General features: G+C 47.4%; 1 protein-coding gene across 1 annotated transcript in view; it reads right to left on the bottom strand.

The window, feature by feature from the left end:
* Positions 1 to 20,068, bottom strand: part of LOC138567599 (zinc finger protein 585A-like) — an 80,974-nt gene extending 60,906 nt beyond the window's left edge. Inside the window, exon 1 of the mRNA XM_069645986.1 lies at positions 19,715 to 20,068. The gene's annotated coding sequence lies outside the window, so the exon portion shown is untranslated. The remainder of the gene's footprint in view (positions 1 to 19,714) is intronic.
* Positions 20,069 to 20,576: the final 508 nt, after the last annotated feature.

The following is a 20,576-nucleotide window of genomic DNA, read 5'->3' as shown; positions in this document are numbered from 1 at the left end:
AAAACATGTGGGACTCTAGAGGGATAATGTATCTACGCGATCTCTTTCCTGATGGGGTATTTGTCACACTTGAAGATTTTAAGGCCTAGCTGGGAAATAACCCAATGAGTTCATTATAATACTATAGAATGCATGCAGCATTTCGTCGCCGCTGGCCCTCATTCCCTCAGGAGCCGAGCACCTGTAAGCTGGTGGAAATTATTGTAAATAACAGGGATCCCAGAAGACTAGTCTCCAGACTGTACAAGGAATGTCAGGCCACTCAACCTACCAACAATAACTCAAAGGGGAAATGGGAAAGGGCCCTAGGGGCAACAATACCCGAAGAGACGTTGTCACGCTGGTCCGATTGACGAAGGAGATATCTATGAATGCTCGCTTTCGGCTAATACAATTTAAGATATTGATCAAGCTGCACTTTTCCCCCGCACATATTGCAAAATTTGCACAGCGTCATCTGGTGAGGGTGCAGAATGTAACAAAATACTGGCAGACTCCTTTCATATGTATTGGAGCTGTCCACATATCTCCCGTTTTTGGAAGTTGGTAGCAGTTGTCCTGAGCTATACTACAGAGATCCCCCTGCTTGATCACCCCCTAAATACTTTCTAGGAGATATGGGGATGGTGCCTGTTGGGATTCCCAGACTTTTCAACCATGGCTGCCTAATCGCCAACAAATGTATTCTGAGATACTGGTAATCCAGGGCAGCCCCTCAGGTCGAGGAATGGTTTAGGGAACTGACCTATGTAAACAACAGGGAAGAGTGCTTTGTTTCAATGATTAGTCCTGTATGTAGGCCCATAGATATATATTTGTGACTACCTGCCGAGAGCGAATGTTGAACAGTAGGGTTTAGAGTGTTATTTATTGTCTATGCTATGCCAGCACTCTTCCATAATATGTATTAACACGCTCTGATAAAACAGCATGTTGTTATAATTTGCCTGACTTGCTATGTACTTTATGGTTACATGTCTGACACTGCAATAAATAAAAAAATAAATAAAAAGAGGGGAAACATTTTTTGAAAAAAAGTCATTTATTTCAATATATATTCGTTAGATCTGGTAAGATCAACCATTTTTAACGTTAGATCCACTAAAGAACAGTAGCAATTATTTAGAGGGGGGCTAATCTGTAGTAAGCTAGTCACCCCCCTCAATCAAAAATAGTACAAAAACATATGTCATTTGTCATATATACGCTGGATCCGGTATGATCAACCATTTTCAATGTTAGATCTGCTACAGAACAAGATTTATAAGCAATTATTTAGAGGGCGGCTAACCCGCAGTGAGCTAGTTAGCGCCCCCCAACCAAAACACAAACCTATGTCATTGGTTAGATATTCATTAGATCCGGTATGATCAGGCATTTATTTTGATAGACCATACACAGATGCTGAAATATTTGGATGCAAAGGAGGGCGGCTGCCCCTCTCAACAGAAGTTTGGAAAAAAAGTCATTAATTTCAATACATATTCATAGATCCGGTGAGATAAACCATTTTTAACATTAGATCTGCTACAGAACAGGAGTTATAAGCAATTATTTAGAGTGCGGCTAACAAATAGCAAGCCCCACAATCAAAAATTGGACAAAAATGTATGTAATTTGTTAGATATTCATTAGATCCGGTACGATCAGCCATTTTCAACATTAGATCTGCTACAGAACAGGAGTTATAAGCAATTATTTAGAGTGCGGCTAACAAATAGCAAGCCCCACAATCAAAAATTGGACAAAAATGTATGTAATTTGTTAGATATTCATTAGATCCGGTACGATCAGCCATTTTCAACATTAGATCTGCTACAGAACAGGAGTTATAAGCAATTATTTCGAGGGGGGCAACCTGTAGCCAGCCCCCTTAATAAAAAAATGGATGAAAATGTATGTAATTTCTTAGATATTCCTTAGATCCGGTAGGATTCAAATGTTCAATGTTAGATCCGCTACAGAACAGGAGTTATAATTTATTTTATTTTATTTCTTTATTTATTTTATTTTTGTTGCTTGTAAAGCTCGGCAAGCCCTAGGGCATATGTGCGCTTGCGTACATAAAAAACTTAAAATTGTTACATGGGGTTACGTCATGCATTCAAATTCACATATTTGCATAGTTGCTGTATGCATTTACATTTTACGTTTACGTTACACTTAGGCAAATGTCTAGGTGGTTGCTTACATGAAGAGAATACAATTGTTGCAGAAGTTACAGTCATCTTCTGATATTTACATATTTGCTTACTTACATTTTGCATTTATATTACAGGCCTATCATTTGGACAGAAGTCTAAGAGGTTGTGAAAAAAAAGTATGACTGGTGGATTAGGCTGAGGATATCAAAGTGATTAGTGTTGGTTGTGCAGTTGGCGTGTGAAGAGATGTGTTTTAAGCTGTTTGAGAACGATCCAGAAGGAATCCAGGGCTCTGAGATGAATGGGAAGTTCATTCCACAGTTTACTCGCCATTGCAGGGAAGCTACTGCCGCCCGCTTTTTGGAGTTTGAATTTCGGTGTGACCAGGAAGTGCTTGTAGGCTGCTCTGGTGGGTCGGGCTAAATGGGTTTTAGTGATTTTGTTGACTAAGTAGGCAGGGGCTACCCGGTGGAGGCACTTGTGTGTCAATGTGAGCGTGCTAAACCAGATTTGTTCTTGAATGGCCAGCTAGTGGAGTTTTAGTCTGGTTTCTGAGATGTGTGCTGATCTCGGAATGTTAGCATTGTTTTGGAGGACTTGTAATTTTTTGATGTTGTACATCGAGGTGCCAGTGTATAATGCATTGCAATAGTCAAGTCTGGTTAGCACTAATGCTCTCGCCAGCATGATGCAACCGTCGAGGGAGAGGAAAGGCCTGCAGGCGTTGATCAACTTGCAGGTGTAGGAAGTAGCAGAGGTGGTAGAATTCACTTGTTTTGCTAGAGTGAGGGACGATTCTAGGTAAAAACCTAAGGGTTTGACATGGCTGGAGACTGTGATGGTGCTGCCATCAATGTTGAAGGATTGAAATGCCGAGCTACGTTTGGCAAGTCTGAGTTGAGAGCCTATGAGGAACAACTCAATCTTCTCATCATTGAGGCACAGACAGTGATGTGCCATCCAAGCCTGTATGGTTTGGTAAATGGCGTTGAGGGTGGTGGTTTCAATGGTGTGGTCTCCAGTGATAGGTATGAGGACCTGGGTTTCGCCAGCGTAGTTGGTATACGGGATGCCCAGTCCATCTAGGCGGTCAAACAGTAGCTTTGTAAATAGGTTGTACAAAGTATGAGCCACACATGAACCTTGTGGTACTCCACAGGTAACTGGGGTGGGTGGTGCTTCTGCCTTGGCTGAGAAGACCTTCATCGTTCTTTCTGAGAGAAACAATTTAATCCAAAGGGTGGCGTTGGCTGAGAATTGTGCAGCTGTAGGGATGTGGTTGCATAGGATGGTGTGGTCCACCAAGTTGAAGGCAGCCGAAAGGTTGAGTAGTAGGAGCATGGCAAGTTTTCCTTTGTCCTTCAAGTCGTCCATTTGGACTTTTAAACCTAGGAGAGCTGTTTCGGTCCCATGTATAGGTCGGAAGCAGGATTGCCTGAGTCCCAGGATGTTGTTTTCTTCTAGGTATTTCTGAATGTGAAGATATGCCTAAGATTTTTAGTAAAAATGGTACGGTAGTAATGAGATGGTAGTTTGTGGGGATGTTGGGTTCAAGCAAGTTTTTTTTAATAGAGGTAGAACCCAGGCATTTCTTAGGTCCTTGGGGACACAGTTGTTGAAGGAAGCGTTGATGAGGTTTGTGATGAACGGGGTAAATTGGGGTGCGCAGTCCTTGATGACAGAGGCTGGGCAAGGATCACCTTGGCATCTGGATGGTTTTAAGGAGGAGATGATCTGTAGCACTCCCGAGTTGGTGACCTTGGTGAAATCGAATTGTGGAGTTGCATGATTGTTAGTGGTTATTGGTTGGGTATTTACTGAGGCTCTAGGCTGTGCTAGCGTTTTCTTTTTTCTGAGATTTTAGATTGGAGTTGTGCGATTTTGCCTAGCAGGACGTTTTGAATGTCCAGACACAAGCTCACATTTTTGTTGCAGTTATCCTCTCGGGGAATAGGAGTCACTAGCTCTCCGAGTGTAGAAAATAGTTCCTTAGAATTCGAATTCGCATTGGCTATTCTGTCATTGTAAAGTGCGCTTTTGGTTAGGAGAACTTGAGTTTTGTATTCATGCGCAATTTTAAGGAAGGCTAGTTTATTGGGTCTGATGGCGATTTCTTCCAATGTGCTCTGGCCTTTCTTTTTTTCTGTGCTCATTTAGTATGGGGGTGAACCATCCGTTCAGATGAGCGGGTTGTTTGGCTTTACAAATGGCCAGCGGGGTCAGTTGGTCAATAGCACCTAACATGATGTCATTATATTTTTTGGTCAATGTGGTCGGGTCATGGTTGTCCACTGTAATGTTTCTTTTGTTTCTGGTAAGGGCGGCTGGTGCCAATTTGGGGGAGTCGGTCTTGTTGGTTGATGTGTTGATGGTGAAGGTAATAAGATGGTGGTCAGACCAGGGGCATGGAGAGTTGGATGAAATAGTGGATTTGCAGTTGATATCTGCGAGCCAATCAAGAGTATGGCCTTTAATATGTGTGGGATTGTGAATCCTGTGAGATAGCCCAAGGGCTGTCATTGTGTTAGCTAAAGTTAAGGCATATTAGTCTGAAGGGTCGCGGAAGCCTAGATTGAAGTCATCCATTATGATCGTTTGGGATTTGGATTTGGAGTTGGACGAAAGGATTTCGGTGATGTCGTTTTCAAATGCTAGTGCAGGCCCTGGAGGTCTGTAAACCAGATGGATGTTAATGGTGGTGGTTGCATGGGGAGATATTTTTACTGAGATGAGTTCCCCTGTGGTGAAAGGGGTGGATGAGGGAGTGTCTCTCATGTTCAATATGGTTTTGGCGATGATGGCGACGCCTCCGCCTTTGACTGTCGGTCTGTCCCTTCTGCAGATGGAGCAATTATCTGGAATGGCGATGGATAGAGCAGGGCCAGCAGCTGCATGCAGCCAGGATTTGGTTATGGCAAGCAAGTCCAAATTGTGAACTGTGAATATGTCAGCATGTGCTGGGAGAGACCTGGTGTTGATGAGAGCATCTAGGATGTGTTGGGAGTGCTTGTGAGTCAGAAGGTGAATTTTTGACAGGTGAATTCCTGAGGCTAGTGTAACTCTGATTGGTTCTCAGAGGGAGGATTGAGTTCCTGCGCACGATGTTGGGGGTGTTTGTGGTAATATCTCTGAGTGGTTTGGTTCTGGATGACAAGTTAGAGTTTCTAATCAGGGTGTGTTGGGGTTGTATGTGGAGCCAGAGGTTGCTGGCTATAGGATTAGTTAGTATTGTGGGATGGGGATATGTGGAACAGGCTTATCTGAGTCCCAGTAAGGTTGAGGGTCTGCTGATCATGTTGAGTATTGTGATGGCCATGATGTGCAGTGAAGGAAGGAGATGCTATGTGGGCGCTGGTGTGGCCGTGAAGGCGCGTCACCTTCCTGGCCTTGTAGTGCAGCTTCCTGCGTGTGGCTGTAGGGAGGAATCAGTGTAGTCTGGGAGCATGCAGAAAACACCATGCAGAGGCAATGTGCACAGTACGGTGCAGAGTGGTGCAATACACCAGGGGCAGTGAGGTTGTGTGGTATAGATAAGCAGCAGTGTGTAGGTGGTTTGTGGACAAAGGCAAGAAGCGACTATCTACTTGCACTTCAAGATGGAATGCGAAGCTTGGACGTGTGGCACTGGCGTGGTACTGAGTTATTGCTGAAAAGCGCAGGAAGATCACTGTGTAACAGTTCTATGGGCAAAGGCAAAGTGCGGCTGATCGCTTAAGAGGCAGGAGCACATGTAAAATACTTGGCATAGGGCACTGGCGTAAAACAGAGTTCCGGCTCCCGATTGGCCCTTTTTGGCTGGGACAAGGCCAATCACAGCAGCAGCGTACTGAAGCAGGGAAGTGGTGCATGCACTCTGGTGCCAAATGGCATGGCCACCATTTTGGAGCGTTTTTTCAATTAGAGGAATCAATGTAGCTCCAAAGAATGCAGTACAACACTGCACAATTCAGCCAGCAGCAGGTATGGAACAAAGAGCAATTGGAATTACTGTGTCATTGTAGTAATTCATGTGGGATGCGGTCACTGATAACAAAACGCAGGATATATTTTCTGCAAACGGATTTCTCTGTGTAGGGCCCAGGTGGGCTTATCTTTGCTGGGGCATGATGGGGGTCGTCCTCTGAAGAGACCCCATGAAGCGCAGCTTCATGATGTCTATGCAACGACGGAGTGATAATGAATTATTTAGAGATAAGGAGTTAACCCTTAGAAAGCTAGTCACACCACCTCAATCAAAAATAGTACAGCAAAAAGTATGTCATTTATTAGATATTCGTTAGATTTGGTATGATCAACCATTATCAACGTTAGATCCGCCACAAAACAGGAGCTCTAAAAGCCATCAAGGTCACTCATCTTTTTGTGCCAGTATATATTTACTAGAAGCAACGGTGTGGCGTCAAGTGGATTCCCTGATACCAATTCCACAGCTAACACCCCATATGGCAGATTAGGCAAGTTGCTGGCCAAGACTCTGACAGGGCTTAATCGCCAATATAAGCTCACCCGATGACCTACGCCCAACACTTGGCTTTGCCTCTTGGGAAGACGCTTCAAAACCATCCCACACCAGGGGCACTTTCAGCCATGACTCCTGTATGAACACACAGCTAAAATCATTCAATGATAGCATTGCAGACTCAGTGTTAAACAGATGGACATTACCTCTAGAATTCAAAGATGAAATGTTCATTCTGATTTCATGGCTAAAGAAATTGCTTATTGCTTGTTCCAGGCCTTATTAATGCCTCAGCCACCCAAGACCAGTCTACTTATCTGGAGTTTTCAGCTTGGTTAATATCACCAGTTATCACTTCACAACCTTACCCCACTGGTGCCTGCAAACATGCCACTATGCCTTGATCCTGTGCACCCGACTCTAGTAACCAATTCCCTTCTATATTGACTTCAAAGCCTATATCATGCAACAGTGATTTCTCCTTTAATACAAGATCTCTTACTATTCACGAGCCAAAGTGCAGCACGCATCTGTCAGTACGGACCTGGTCCGTGAATTCAATATGGCCACTATCATACGATGACACTGCCCTAAGGTTAGGGATTTCGGAAAAGATAATTAACATATTGCCTCTATTTAAGCAAATTGGAATCTCTTTATCCCACAAACCTATTACCAATACTCAGTTTTTTTCTGGAGCAGGTCGTAACTGTGTGTTTTTAGTAACCCCCAAAGGGATTAGTCTCCTTTTCATCTCCTCTTCTTTCTGAGCCTCCATATTATCTCAGGAGGATAGCTCAGGGGCAATGTGCTCGCCTTGGAAGCAAGACGACACAGAGCACCACAGGTTCTATCCCCGGGTCTGCGCTTAGAAACCTCTGGGTATTAAGCACGTTATAAATAACCAATCATATCATGTCATATTATCTTTACTGAGAGCATTTTTCAGCACGCTGTACATATTCCTGTGTGGAATCCCCTCCTCACTTCTAGGTCTAAGCCACTCATTCTCACTCAATACCTTTTGACCAGCCCTAGGTCATTATTTTGGAGACTGCCTGTTGTCATATTTGCTCCACAGCACATTCCCAATGGCCAATCTCTTTTTCCCCTGATCGGGCCAATGAAGTTTCTTCAAGAGGACGTCATGCTGTAATTTTGAGTATTCCATATTGAACTTAATGTTGAAGTGGGAAAAACCAAGAAGGAGAAGAAAGGAAGGTGGGGAACTAAGGGAGAGATGGGAGTCAAGGCGAGAAGGTGTAGAGGAACCAGGCATTAGGAAGCATGGCCATCAGATGAAGAGGAAGAAGCAAAGAATCTTCAGGAAGGGAGAGGTAACCATAACCAAGAGGAGGAGAGGGACCAGGAGGGGGGAAGTGATATCAAGGGATAGGTGGACGAATGTGACAAGGCTGAGTTTGAAGAAGTAGAACAGGAGGAGCATAGGAAAGGAGAAGTTGGAGGAGAGCTCCAGAGAGATCTGAGCAAAGAGTGTACAGTCCATATGGCTAATGGGCGTGAGAGTGGGAGGGGTGGAGGTATAAGCATGTGGCAGAGCATCGAGGTGGAGGAAAGGACAAAATAAATGACTTGTAATCAGGAAAGTGCAGGAAAAGGAAGAGAAAAAGTTTGAGATTTTGAAGGGTTATTAATCAGACCAATATGGATCATTTGGTGTGAATTTGATCTGTAACCCTGAGATGGGGACAATGCTATGATAGGACTTCCTAACCGGTATCCCAATATTCCTAAGCAGCTGTCCCCCTGATGGTAACTTGGGAGACTAACCTGGCTGCATCAAGCCCTACCATCTGTTGCTGCATAGGCCCATTGCGCAACAATCCAAAGATCTAGGTGAGGACGAGTTCGCCGGAACAGCAAGACAGGATTATAAGGCAGAGTTCCATTCTCCACAGAGCTAAGAAAGAAGTGTGGGGACCCTCAAAGCCCTATGGCTGTGAGTGACTGTGATTTGACAACTCCCTCCAAATAAGGATCTGAACTGAGCAGTTGGTGAAAAGCTGGAAAATGAATGATTCTATTTTCTATTTGGTTTGCTTTAGTTCCCTCCTCCCCGGAACATTTGAACCCTAGAAGTATAAGGGGTCAGATAGGGAGGAAACATTGGACAAGATATTACGATTATAAGAAGGGAGCCATTGACTGACTGCAGGAGGCATGTAGTTGCTCTCCTGTGAGCTACATTACCAGAGGGTGAATAGTACCGAATTTCTCCCTCCTTTGGTGCCCAAGATGTGAAATTCTACTGCTGCTGTGAGTAGGAGAATCCTGTGCGTATTTTGACCAAGAACCGAGGTGCAATATGCTCCTACAAGTGGTAAACTTGCAGCAGAGCTGTGCGATACGTGCTTTGCTTGAGACGTGACTCCAGACCAGCACCAAAGCCGCCCAGGGGAGAGGCCCATCAGAGGTAAGAGGAGAGCCGATGGTGGTACGTCAAATCACTGGACCGAATGACCCAGCATGAGTGAACAAATGATCCACTTATATGCGTTTGGAAGGAAAAATACCTGTGAGACGGAGATAATTTCTCTGACATGAACCGGCATTCTAAAACCATAATGGTTCGGAACTGATGAGGGGTTAGGTACATTGAACGCCCTTATAAGATGAAAGCCTTGTTACAAGATAACAACATATTCAGCTTGCCCCTCCCTACAAGAGGCAAACCGTAACATGTATTCAATTCACAGCACAACCATAATAAAGAGAAGGTTCCGCTTTATTATTCCGCTTTATTATCCTTCCTGTCATAAATGTGGCAGCGATGTGAGGGGTCAGAAATGTGAGGCGGACAACTTTGTGACGTTTTTTCAACAAATGCCATTTTATTATTTTTAAAGGTTGGATGAATGCCTCACTAGCCCTACTCTGACGAGGATTTCCCTGCCTAAAATAAACTAAAGGAATAACCAAGGATATATGTCCCTCACACTTATACATATAAATAAATAAAGAAATATATGGCAGTTCAAAACAATAATGATTACATTTGTAATGTAATCACGGCCTCTCATTATAACCTGGGTTCATTTCCCTTCCCCAGAGTTAAGTTGAATTTCTGCTGAACAGTTTAAGAAAAGTAAATAAGGAAATCCTGCTTCGCCACAAAGTTCCAACACAATTCTTTGAAATGTCAACTCTTCAACTGAAGGTTCCAATACTCCAGCAATTCAGCAAAGAAAATAAAAAAACTCTTCCTCTTCTATGAACAATGATACAGTTTATCCTTCAATTAAAGGACAGTTTCTCAGTTTATCAAATAGCATCAATAAATGTCTTGATCGGGATGATTTGCCACAACTAATAGGTTCAAAAGAAATGTAACTTCTTCAATAGCAGCAGCTTTACACAATTCTTCCTTCAGCACCATCGCAACATACGTTGACTTTGTCAGGTTCCGCTTTGTAGCACTTTGCAACTTCCACCTGGCCCTTCAAAGGTTTGCCATATGGCTATACACTCCTGCCCGAACAGCGCTTCACATGTAATAGTGCTTTTGTGGTTAAAGTCAACAAACAAAAGGTTCACAACAACTTCACACGGTTCACCAGTTTGCAGCTTCAAAACTGTTAAGAACTCTTCAGCGGAAACAAGTTTCACATTGATGTTCTTCAATACTTTCATAAAAATAATGCTTCTCTCCAGAATATCCTTCTCCACAAGGGCCGCATTTTTGACGCTCTTATTTCCCCACTGCACCAGTGACCAAATACTGACAAGGAGACGGTTTTACTCTGTTTCTCTCTTGGCCTTGACAATGTGAGTTTATACCAGTTTACCATGTACAGGGTAAAATATGGGCAACAAGTTTCACACTTTATATACGTTTCATTAGGCCCTTTTCATTGTTGGCAATATTTGCTGGATTGTATTTCCCTGACTCATAGTCTCTCTTGACTTGGGCAATGCTTGCAGCTATTATTTCTTAACAATCTCACCTCAGCAGGTTGCTGGGTTTTCCACAGACTCACATTTGTTTTTGCTGCTTTTCAAGAGTTTGGTATTCAAAATAAATCAGCTTACTCTTACAACTGCTTTCACTCGCAAAGGTTGAGATTCAAAATTGCTTTCTGAGCAACATACATTCATACGCGAGTGTTCCTCACTCGCCGAATGCCTGATTTGCACAAGCAAGCGGGGACGGAACGCTCCGGGTCCCTGTCAAGCTGTGAACTCAACGGGTAAGAGGTGCGCTTCTATTCCTCTCACTGCCTGCAGGACTTCTGTTTCTGTGTCTCCTCGCGACCTGGCAAACTTCTTCTGTCAGTCTGCCGCCACCTTCCACAGTCTTCTGATGCATGCCAGCCACCAGAAATTACCTTGAGGCTCTCGGTGCATGCCAGTCACCTCAGACACCTCCTGGGCAGGAAATCTTCCCTCGCCTTTAGCTTCCCGCTGCACAGCCTCTGCAAATTAGATCGCCAGAGGAAAAGCTTTGCTCATGTATGATCTCTGCACTTCAGGAATCGAGAAGTACAGACCATCTCAGGGTCGGCAGCTGATATCTGCCACATAGAGGTCCGGGCGTCTTCTCTCTCCTCCAGCTTAGACTGCCATCCCGAGCCACGCTGCTTCAACTTCTTCTTCTGCAACCTCATGACCTGCCCCTGGAGAGACCTTTTAAGCCTCTCTCCCTCTCTCAGGTGAGGGTCATTTGTATGAATGATATGATATGATAGGTTATTTAAAACGTGTTTATTACCCAGAGGTTTCTAAGCACTGACCCGGGGATCGAACCTGTGTTGCTCCGTGTCGTACTGCTTCCAAGGCCAGCATGTTGCCCCTGAGCCATCCTCCCGAAACATGATCACTCCTGCATGACTGCTCTTTAGCCCTCTTCCTTGTCACAGTATTTAGGGAACTATGGGACTTTAAGTACCTAATGACAAAGTTAGGTTTTCTTACTTCTGTTGTGTTTCAATAAGCCATTAGAAGAGTAGGACTTCGGGGAAAGTTGAACAAGGGGGTTTCCCATTCCTCCTGACCTGCTTCCCATTTCATGTGATCGTCTCGCAGAACACCGCCCCCAGAGTCAGGATCATAAAGCGTCTGCCTTCCCCTGGCCACATGAGAAAGGTCCGAGGCCAGGTTTCCTGGAGGAATCATTGTTGATTACTATCCCTCAAAACTTGGGAAACACCCCTTCTCCCCCATATGTGTCGCTCCTTGGGATTAAAGAGCCAAATTGTTGGATTACGTTTCTTATATGGTGTATTGAATTTGTTTTGTTATGTTTTGATGTTCAAATTTACAAATGTTTTAGTTATTAGGTTAATCACAAAAGTGTTATGGGAGACACAGACATATAACGGAAACAGATTGGAATCTAGATTTGGTTTTGATTTTGAGCATTAGCCTGTAGGGACTGTATGCATACAAGGAACTGATGAGTTATTGACGGAAAGGTTGTTTTTCATCCATATAAATACTAAAAGGGAAAGAGGGGAAATTTGGGAATGTAAAGACCAATATTTTACTCAATCCGAGTTTTAAGATTCCATATTATATGCACCTCTCGCCATGTTTTTCATACTTATGCTCATTAAGATAATTTCTCTCAGCGTACAGGGTCTAAATCCCCCTTAAAGAAGAAAACACTGTTACATCGACTTTCCCATCATGATGTGGACATTGTTGTACTTCAGGAAACTCGCCTAACAGATTAATGGCATCTTGATTCACGCACATTTTCAGTCCAATTTTTTTCAGCCGATGACTGTGAGCAAAGAGTTGTAGCAATTTTAATCAATGCTAAAACAACCTTTACAAAAATAAGTGCATTCTCAAAGATACTGAATTACGCTATATAGACATCTCTGTAGATCTTGCAGGCAAAGTTGTTACCCTTTTTCCTATTTATGGACACAATGATCATTAATCCCATTTGTTTTCATCGCTTTTTTCCAATTATTGTACAATTCACAGAAGGAGCATTATTTTTGGAGGATAATTTGAATACGGTGATGGACTCGACTAAAGATCGCTCATTGCCTAGCATGACGAATTATACTCACTCCTCGAAAACTCTTGCTTAAGGAATTACAATGCTGGGATTGGTTGACATTTGGCGCCATCTTCCTCCAGATTACAAAAATGATATGTTTTAATCTCACATTCATAATAGCCATTCTATGACTGATTTATTATTCTCTCAGCTTTCGTCAATAGATCCGGCTCAAAGTGCAACTATAGGAAATAAGATCAATTTGGCTCGTGCTCATATTGACCTAAAAGTCCATTTAGATTCTAGATTAAGACTTGGAGGCCGACCCGTTACTAAGAGATCCTGATTTAGAAGAGAAAATAATAATATTACCCAATACTTCAAAACATATGAAAACCGGGACGTCTCATTGGAAAAGCACTTGGAAGCCTGTAAAGTGGTGCTCAAAGGCAAATTAATTAAATTATCAACAACAAAGCATAGGCTAATGCGATCCGAGCTAGATGACCTTGAAACCCAGATCACTGCTTTAGAATAGGAACATAAACAGTGTTTGTGTGAGATTTACCGTAGACTGAAAAACTGGGTCAACTACACACAAGCTTGCTTTATTCTCAGATGATGTGATCTTTATGATTTAAAACCCCAAATCCACTTCATAACAGTAGAAGAACTAGATCAGTTGAAACATATTTCAGGTTATGCTATTAATTACCCCAAATCATGTGTCTTAATATAACAGAATCCAACAATGATGTCCAATTCGATACACACCTGTTCCCATTTAAATGGGAAGCCAAGAAGCTACCTTAAATACCTGGGGATTTTTCTTAGCCATTCCCATGATACTCTTTACCGATATAATTTTCCCGACCTCCTAAATAGATTTCAGGAAATGTGAAGCCTCCTTGTAGAGGGATCAGGGCCTCTGTGAGGAGTAGGACAAGAAGCAGTTTAAGGTCAGGGCGTTAGCTGTTGAGAGGGCTTGGTGGCCTCTAGACAAGGATATGGGGGGTGGAAGGCGGATCAAAGGGTGTGCTTTGTTGGTCATGAGTGGAGTAGGAAGAGGGGGAAAGAGTTATTGAGGTCAGAGTTGGGGGGCTATTAGTTGGAACAAGAGAAGAGACTATGTTGTCTTTTGTGGAGGGTGTGGCGTTGCCCCTTTAAGGGTACGCACGCGACGGAGTGACGTCAACTCCGTCGCGTGCATGTTTAAATAAACGGGGCGGCTCCTGGTGACGTCAGTTCACCGGGGAGCCCACACCGACAACATCCACGTCTCCGTGTCTCTGTTCTACAGGGGGTGGGGGGCTCACGGAGGCGGCCTACAAGCGACCGCCAACAGTGGCGACGAGGATGGGATCGCTTCCATGAACTGCGGGGGAGTTCCGACGCGACGCAGATGATCGAGTGTGAGCGCGCGGCGAACTCCGAACACCCGCAGAGAAGGAAGCGACACACGCGGCCGGCGGCCATTTTGATAAATAGATCCTGGAGACTCACGGCTTCGTAACGAAGCGTCGGTGAGCCATCCAGGTCTAATTTTTGGATAATTCAGCGGCGGATGATCGTTGGACACGACATATGTCAATTTCATAGTGAAATTCTGACAATTTATGCACATTTTGTCGAGCAGTGGCTGAGAGACTCCATGGGAGGCCTGCTGGTTAAATAGGGGTCTCCTCCTCTGCTCAATTTTTGGATACACCATTGTCTGCAGACTGGCTGAGGTGATCACTCCGCAAAGGTCAAGGCTGGTGGTGAGTTGCGGCCCCTTGTCTTGTCAATCCTTGGGGTGCCTGTGCGCTCTCCACCATGGATGCTGCTGCTGCTGCTGCTGCTGCTGCTGCTGCTGCTGCTCCTGCTGCTGTCGGTCAGGCACTGCCTGTCCCTCCGCCGAAGCCACCAGGGTCCTTGCAACCAATGCCTGAGTTTGATATCTCAGGTGCTCCAGCTGGCCTTGGACAGAGGTGGAAGATGTGGATGGACAGACTGGAAATGTATTTCAGGGCCACTATGGAAACAACGGATGACGGCAAACTGGCCACCCTACTGTATTCCGCTGGCCCGGCAGTGCATGAGGTATTTATGTCCCTACAGCCGGTGGATGGATCGTTTGCGGCGGCCAAAGAGGCGCTCCATAATCATTTTCTGCCGATGGCCAATGCGGACTATGAACGCTTCCTCATGGGTACAGCCCGCCAGAAGGATGACGAGACTCTGGATGTATTCTTTGGGCGACTACGGCGCATGGCAGCCCCGTGTGCCTGGAATGACCCCGATGTCATGATTAGGAACCAACTAATTCAGGGTTGCAGCTCGGGGAAGCTGAGACGCCAGATCCTGCGCGAACCGGGCATCACCCTCCCTCGCATCCTAGAACTGGGGAGGTGCCACGAGGTCTCTGAACTGCGTGCAACCAGGATGGAGGCGGGGGTCCGCCCAGCCAAGCTGGAGGAGGTCTGCGCGGTCGGAAGAGGCCGCGGGTTAAGGCGCCCTTTGAACAACCAGGGTCAGCGCGCACAAGGATCGAATGTCCCGTGCTCGAAGTGTGGCTATGATCTCCCACATCCCGCAGAGTGTCCTGCCACGGGTGTCAAGTGTGGCCGATGTGCGGGCCCTGACCACTTCGCAAGGATGTGCAAATCGGCCGCACCCAAGGTAGTGCCAAGAGGACCAGTTCGAGCTGGTTTCTTCCGCCCCCAGAGGGCCTCCAACGTTGCCCAGGTCGACCAAGGGGACGAGGGAGCACCCCAGGAGGACGAGGAGGAGGACGAAGATGAAGAGAACGTGTTCTTCGTGTCCAGCGTAAGCATGCTTAAGTCCCGCTCCAAGAGACAACCCAGGTGCAATGTGCTGGTGAATGGAGACTCTGTGCCGATGCTTGTGGACACTGGCGCATCTGTAAATGTAATGGCCCGCCAGCATCACAAGAACATGAGGGCCCCACCTGCGCTGGCGGCGCCAAGGGCACGCATATTCGCCTTCGGCGGGGATCGGCCTCTACCTCTGGACGGTGTTTTCGTGGCCCGTGTGCAGTATGGGGACTCACACATACGGGCTCGGTTCTACGTGACGCCGGTGAGCGATAACACCCTGCTCTGCTGTGCCGCGGCGGAGGCACTGGGTATCGTCACATTCGCTTATGCAGTATACTTGGAGGACATCCAGGTCCTCCTGGCCAAACATGGGTCCCTGTTTGAGGGCATCGGACAGCTGGTGGGCGAGCCTGTCCGGCTCCACATAGACGAATCCATACAACCAGTGGCACTGAAGCACCGACGGGTTCCGTTCCATCTCAGGGACCTGGTGGATCGTGAGCTTGACAATCTCGTGGGGCTGGACATAATTGAAAAGGTTGATGGACCCACCCCCTGGGTGTCCCCCATTGTCATTGCCCGCAAGCCTAAACAACCCGATGCTGTAAGAATATGTGTGGACATGCGACTGCCCAATAAGGCCATAAAGAGGGAGAGACACCTCACCCCCACCATCGATGACATCATCGCGGAGCTGCAGGGGGCAAGATTTTTCTCCAAACTCGACCTGAGATCAGGTTATCATCAGGTGGTTTTGCACCCCGAGTCCAGATATATCACCACCTTCACCACGCATCGGGGGCTATACCGATATAAAAGACTCAGCTTTGGGGTGTCCTCGGCAGCGGAGGTTTTTCAAAATATAATAAGAGGTGCACTGGCGGATCTGGAGGGTGTCATCAATATCAGCGACGACATCCTGGTGTACGCCAAATCCGAAGCAGAGCACCTGGCACGCCTGTCCAGGACTTTTGAACGGCTACGTCTGCTGGGCCTCACGTTGCATAAGGACAAGTGCGAATTTCTGAAGACGGAGATCGAATTCTTTGGGTTCGTGTTCAAGGCTGACGGGGTGTCACCAGACCCCCGCAAAGTGAGAGACATCAAAGAGGCGCGCCCGCCTGAAAATGTCGCGGAGGTGAGGAGTTTTCTGGGGATGGTCACCTACTGTGGCCGATTCATCAGAAATCTCGCGTCCCGCTCTGAGCCCCTGAGGTCGCTCACCAAGAAGGACGCCCCCTGGCAGTGGGGCCCTCTGGAACTGGCGGCGTTTGACGATATTCGGGGGGCACTGACGGCGGATGACACGATGGCTTTCTTTGACCCACGCCTGCAGACGGAGATTGTGGTAGACGCCAGCCCCTATGGGCTAGGGGCGGTGCTCACACAGGTAGGAAAAGACCAGGAGGTCCGGCCGATTGCTTACGCCAGCAAGGCCCTGTCTGACACCGAACAACGATACTCTCAAATCGAGAGGGAGGCCCTGGCGGTGCTGTGGGGCTGTCGGCACTTTCGCCTTTACATTCTGGGGCGTCCCGTGACCGTAGTCACGGACCATAAGCCGCTGTTGCCGATCATGGCGGGCTCGTCATCTCGCCCGCCAGTAAGGATCGAGCGGTGGATGCTCGCCCTGCTGGAATACGGAGTATCATTGACATACCGCCCCGGTGCCAACAATGCGGCGGACTACCTGTCCCGTCACCCCAGGGACGACTCGCAGGAATCGGCGTCAGCGGAGGAAGCTGACGAACATGTCTGCCTCGTGGTGGAGACTGCGACACCCAACTCCATGCAGGTGGAAGATCTGGAAGTGGCATCGAAAAATGACGAGTGTTTCTCCATCTTGAGGGAAGCCATGCAGAAGGGTGCCTGGAAGACAGTGCTGGAGGCGGTGGAGCGAAGAACGTGTGAGGCCCGGGTCACCCTCGAGCAGCTCTGGAAAGTAAGAGAGGAGCTAACATTCTCCGATTCAGGACTGCTACTAAGAGGTGAAAGAATTGTGGTGCCCCAGAGCAAAGTGGCGCAGGTCATCGCGCTAGCACACCAGGGTCATCAAGGGGCTCCCAAGACCAAGGCTCGTCTCCGGCAGAAGGTGTGGTTTCCTGAGCTGGAGCGGAAGGTGGAAGCATTCGTAGCATCTTGTGTGTGGTGTCAGGCGGCGGCCCCGGCACTGAAAGAACCGTCCATAGAGACAATGCCCCGCGGGACTCGGCCGTGGGAGGTGGTGCACGCGGACTCAGGGTCTACCTCCAGAGGTACGCATTTTCTGGTGGTGGTAGACGAGTGGTCGAGATACCCGGAAGTTGAGTTCATAGACTCAGTGGCGTTTGAGAACGTGGTGGTGGCGCTGGAAAAGATCTTTGCCACTCATGGACTCCCCTCTGTGCTGTGCTCGGACAACGGAGCCCCGTTCCAAGGGGAGAGCTTCGCAGAACTCATGAAAGATTATGGCATCCAACACCGACGGGTCACCCCACTGTGGCCCCGTGCCAACGGGGAGGCTGAACGAATGATGCGTACCCTCAACAAGGTTTTCCGCATTGCCCATGGAAAAGGGGAGTGTCTGAAGAGGGCTCTGTACGTGTTTCTGCGAGGCTATCGCACCACCCCTCACTCGTCTACGGGGGTGGCCCCGGCAGAGGCACTATTCCAGCGGTGCCCGAGAGACGTCATACCGGAACTGGGGGACCGAGACCCTGCCGTCATCGACAATGAGCAGGTGGAAGAGGACAGACAGATCAGGACGCGGATGGAGAACATCCGGAGGGGGCTCAAACCCCCACACATTGCCCTTGGGGATGAGGTGCTGGTGAGAAATCGCCATCCACATGGAAAATTGTCGCTCACATATGAGCCCTCGCCCCTGGACGTGGTGGCGGTCAAGGGGTCAATGGTGACTGCATCGGATGGAACGTCATCGGTAACCAGGAATGCATCCTTCTTCAGGAAGTTTGGTGAATCCAGAGCGGCTGACCCGGACAGCAGAGAGAGTGAAGGTGTGTTGGATGAAGGTGGGGGAGAAAGTGCCGCAGTGGAATCGCCGGCTCGAAGCGGACCTACCTCCGGAACACCAGCCCGAGACGATGGCAGGAGGTACCCCCTGAGATCAGGGCGTGGGAAACCTGTCCGTCTCAGTGACTATGTTACAGACTGAAGGGGGAGGCTGACCGGGGACTAATGGTCAGGCCATGACAGGCCCACACGGGGGATCCGGGGTGGCTGTCAATAAATGGGGGTGTGTTTTGTTGAAACGTTTAAAGTGTTCTGTGTTCTAGAAGTGTGTTAATTGTATACTCCTATTTCCAATTTGTTGTTATGGAAAAGGAGGAGTGTGGCGTTGCCCCTTTAAGGGTACGCACGCGACGGAGTGACGTCAACTCCGTCGCGTGCATGTTTAAATAAACGGGGCGGCTCCTGGTGACGTCAGTTCACCGGGGAGCCCACACCGACAACATCCACGTCTCCGTGTCTCTGTTCTACAGGGGGTGGGGGGCTCACGGAGGCGGCCTACAAGCGACCGCCAACAGAGGGTGCAGAGTACAAGGGTGGGATAGGTGGGTGAGCGAGAGAGAAGAAATCAAGCATGCAACTCCAATGAAAAGAGTGCAGGGTAATTAGCAAGAGGTGAGTGGGCAAATGCTATGAATAAGATATATATGGGAGTGCAGTAGACGGCAAAAGTGGCCCAAGTATCACACGTTCTCCCCCAGAACCTGCTGTGATCATTATATCGCTCACTATCTACAGACGGGCCCGCAGCTGGGGGTCAGGGACTCGCCTACATCTCAGAGCAGTTGTGGCGTGGTTTCTGATCTTGTGTACTTAACTTTTTTGACATTTTCGGCACAGTGTGATATATTTAATTGGTGCATTGTTGTCTGAGTGTAAACGTCAGCCCAATATTACTTTAAACAAATCTAGCTCTTAGCCGTTGGATAGTTCAGTCCAATTGCTTGCTAGAGGTCAGTGGTATGCCCCTTTATTCATATTGTGTTTTGATTGGACGTGTTCGCAATGAAGAAGGGTCTGGGAAATGTAAGGCCATTAGAATGAGGATTCGTTTAATTGCTGAACATAATCAGTTTAGTAGTCTTTGAGACACAGATAGTTGTTCCAGCGCTACAGTATTTTTGAAATATCAAGCGTGGGCACGCAGTGCCAGGCCGTGCGTCCATTTTCGTTATGTGACACACGGTCACGAAGTGCCAGCAGAGCATGCGTAGAACAGTGATGCCTCACGGGAACAAAATCAGCCGCTCCGTGTGACATATTTGCGCTGCGCAAGCGCGATCGCACAGGGGGATTTATGAGCTCCTCTTACCTGTGTACCTTGCCTGGGATGGGCGATGATACCGATGTCTGTCTTGTCTGTGTAGGAGGTCGTAGACAGGACGGCTGCCTGGACTCTTGCCACCTGCCCTTCTTCATGTCCCTGCCTTTCTCCCTCATGCTACCGCTTATTATACCCCCGAATCTCTCTCTGCCGGTTTTTTCCACTATTGTCTCGCTCCTTAATGCTGCCTCTCTCTCCTCTCACTCCCTCAGAAGCTGCTATTGTCTTCCCTATTGGTGTGCCTCCTGCGCGGAGGATTGTGGGAGCTGCGCCTGCAGGGAGTGCTTCCTCTGCTGCAGGAGGGAGGCGGGACCAAATCATTTCTAATGCTCCCTCTGCAGGAGGATAGGGGAAGGGGCTAAAGCAGTGAGGAGAGACCTGCAGCGCAAAAAATGACTCCCATCAGGGGGATGACATTTGCCTGTAGTCCAAGGTGCAGGAGGGGGATTGCAACTTTTTAAGCTCAGCCTGGGTGCAAGGGGAAAGACTACAGCTCCCTTTTGCTTGTAGTGTAGGAAATATTATAGCTTTCGCCAGCACAGTGGGATTCCGCATCTGTCTCCGAAAGTGGTCTCTGATGTCCAATATCCAGGATGACAACATCCGCATGCATCTCTGGGAGGGATTGAGGTGGCTACATCTGCATGCATCTCTGGGAGGGGTTTCTGAGCCTATGGTGTTGAAAGGAGAACAGTTCCTTGCATCCAGAAGAGTAGGAGGGACTGCATCTCCCTGCAGCAGAAGGTGAAAACTTCCATTGAATATTGCAACTCTTCTTCCAAGCGACTTGTGGAGGTACTACAACATAGGATGCAGAATTAAGGACTTCATTCCTGGCATACAATAAAGC

This window comes from Ambystoma mexicanum, chromosome 2p, assembly GCF_040938575.1.
Source record: "Ambystoma mexicanum isolate Mex_15411 chromosome 2p, UKY_AmexF1_1, whole genome shotgun sequence".
NCBI lineage: Eukaryota > Metazoa > Chordata > Amphibia > Caudata > Ambystomatidae > Ambystoma > Ambystoma mexicanum.
Note: the sequence above shows the minus strand (reverse complement) of the source record. Positions and strands in the feature narration are given on the sequence as shown.